The sequence below is a fragment of the Cavia porcellus genome, unplaced genomic scaffold, assembly GCF_034190915.1.
Source record: "Cavia porcellus strain 051 isolate PalLab524CR breed Dunkin Hartley unplaced genomic scaffold, mCavPor4.1 scaffold_13, whole genome shotgun sequence".
In the NCBI taxonomy this organism is placed as follows: Eukaryota; Metazoa; Chordata; class Mammalia; order Rodentia; family Caviidae; genus Cavia; species Cavia porcellus.
Genome location: NW_026947496.1, coordinates 12,864,231 through 12,867,372, shown reverse-complemented (window position 1 = coordinate 12,867,372; position 3,142 = coordinate 12,864,231).

The following is a 3,142-nucleotide window of genomic DNA, read 5'->3' as shown; positions in this document are numbered from 1 at the left end:
AACCACCCCACAGCAAATCACCCTTGTGAACCACAGCGGTGCTTGATGCAGTGATCACCCCATCTTCGTGTAGAAAGACCACACATTATTCATTTAAGTATTTACTGGGATGCGCTAGGTTTGAGGCAGGATTCTAGGTGCTGGGATACAAAAACCACCAGGACGAACCCTGCCTGGCAGGCCTTACACCCTGGTTGGAGCAGAAGGGGGAGGCTGGGGAAGACACAAGCAGAGCTTGGCTCCCAGGCTGCTGGGGGTGGGGGGACACGTGGGGCAAGGGGAGGAGGCCGGGGCACCTCAGCGCTCTTCATGGGGACACCACGTGTTAGCAGAAGCCCAGACCTGGCAGAACTGAGGAGTCTATGGGCACTCGCTCAACACGGAAATCCTCTAACTTCACCCTGAATTCAGAGCTCAAAGCACAGTGCTGACCAGCTCTTCCTCGCCGGGACTGAGCACCCAAGATGGGCCCACAGTGGGCCCCTCACTCCGGCTTGGCCTGCACCTGGAGCAGAGAGGAGCAAAGTCCCAATGCCCACAGACACTGCCTCTGACAGCGCCCCAAGCCTTTGTCACAAGCCCCTTGGGGACATTTCTGACCTAAACCCTAAGGGCACTGGGAGTGACGGTTCAGCCTAGACCCAGGCTTACCCACACAAACCCTCGTGTCCACCCAGGCCAAAACTGCTTTTAAAAAGCAAACTAACAAATACACAGACACCCAACAGTGCTGTGATGTGAAACTTGTTGCCTCGTGTTCATGAACTTAATTCTTTCCACGGATTCTGGTCACAGAACACGAGAGAATTAATACGGCAGGGTAATGGACTCACACGTGCCCATTACTCAGCTTCAGACACCAGTAACAATCTGGTCACCTTGGCTCATCTTCCACTTTTCTTGTTTTTTGGTACTGGGGATGGAACTCATGACCTCGAACTTGCCAGGCAGGTGCTTACACCACTGAGCTAAGTCCCCAGCCTACCACTTTTCTTTGGGAAGAGGGATGGGATATTTTAAAGTAATCCAAGACATTTATTCAAACAAGTTTTAAAATGACGCATGAAGTCACTGTAAAAACAAACGCCTCTAGTACCTATCCACTTTTAACTTTCCTTCTTCTGTGAGCAAAAAGCACCCTGATTTGTTTATAACTGGCTGCTCCAACCAGGATGCAAACAGTACTCCGATCAGGGCACACGCCTGTGTCTGTGAACCCCACTTCTGGATGCCCCTTATTCCAGAGTGGGCGACCTGGATCCTCCTGGTCGCGTGTCCTGTGAGTGATCACATCTGGGGCAACACGGATTCAGACTTCATGTTTGGGGGTGCCTGAGAGCCCCAACAGGTCCTCGGCAGCCTTCACAGAAAGGCCCCAAGGAAGGTCCCGTCCCCCCGCCAGCCACCCCGACGCTCCGGGGTACCAGGACACGGAAAGGGCTGCCTGGGGCCAGACCAGCCTGGGCCTTCCTTCCACCCCCCAGTCTCTGACGGCCCCCACAGTGCCCCTCGGAACTCACATGGAGGCAGCAAAAGCCCGCACCCTACTTCTGACTTCTCAGTGGGCCCATGCTCCCGAAGGTCACCTGAAATGTCTTTAAACTTTACATGCATCAGCAGCCAGAGGAATCTTTGATTCCATTTTTGTCTTCTGGCCTGTGAGGCCAGAAGGACTGGGAGGTCACAGCAATGAACCAGGGCAGGTCCAGGGGAGGGGCTGGCCAGGCTCCAAACACAGAAGAGAAGCTCGCGGGAAGGAGGCGCGACAGGACGCTGCGCTCAGCGCCAAGGCTTCCACATACCTCCAGTCTGCTTGCATTGGGTGAGAGACGACGCTGAAGACCAGGAGTGCAGCGGACCGCGGGACCCACGCCAGAGCAGAGCTCAGAGCTGCCCTGGGCCACCCTCTACCTGCTGAGCAGTTCTGTCCCTGACCCGCCTTCCTCATGATGAGAACGACAGCGGCACAGAGTGGGCCGCGATGCCAGGGAGGGAGGACCAATGGGACTTCCCACCAGTTTTCAGAAACACCGCCTCATCTGGAGTATGAAAAACAGACATTGGGATGGACAGGTGAAACCCCGCACGGAGTGAGACCCGGCTGTGGGCCCCAAGAGTTAAACCAGAGACCCCTGAACTCCACGCCGCCCAGCGCGCAAGCAGCCCACTCGGAGCTCAGCCAGGAGCTCAGATTGAGGCAGCGTCTCAGTGACTGCTGCAGCTGCCACCCGGAGCCCCGTTAACAAGATTGACACTGGAAGGCTTCCAGGCTCCAGCTCAGCACCTCACAGCTGTCAGCAAGCATGGTGCCCCCGCCCAGCAGCTATGTCAAGGAAGGAACTGCCTACTCCATCCTGGGTACCAAAGAAACGAAAAACAAAACTGGGACCCTGCAACCTGGCTGCCAGCTCTACTTCTCACCAGCGGCCAGCGGGTCGCACCCGTCCTCACCTCCAGACCCTGCAGTGCGGCTACTACCCCGAGCGCAGCCCCGCCCCTCCTGGACACTGCGGCCTGCACCTGAGGGAGGGACATGCCCCTTGCTCGCCCCTCTGCAGCGCTCAGCTTCCCCAGGGGCCTGAGCACGTGCTCCCTGCTGCCGAGGTCTCCCCCAGATGCCTGTCTGCGTGGGGGAGCTGGAGGTCCCACAAGCCAGACCCAGACAAGAGTTCCACATGCTCTCTGATACATGAAATCTTATGGAAAGAGGCCGAAGGTGAAAGCAGAGAAACAGAATGCGGAGGGGCCCCGCAGCCCCCACACCAGCGCGAGCAGGTCGTGTGCGCCCCACTGCCGCACAGCCCGCACACGCCAACAGGTGCAGGAGGAAACCGAGCAGCAGAGCTCTCTGCCGGCATTCTCCGCCACCCGGGTCACTCGCTCTAACGCCGTGTCGCCTGTCTTCCTGATACGCGCGAACCCCACAGGTTGGTCTGTCTCGTGCACTGCTCTCCCTGGCACCTGGCATCCTCAAATACTATAGGCATACAGACAGCGGGCGGCTGCCAGGGACGCAGCCAGCGAAGCGATCCCACGAGGGCCCCTGGGGTCAGTGCTGAGAGCACACAGCTGTGGCCGGTGTCACACAAACCATGGCCATGTCACCAGTGACTCCAGACAAGGAAAGAAAGCACCACTCCCG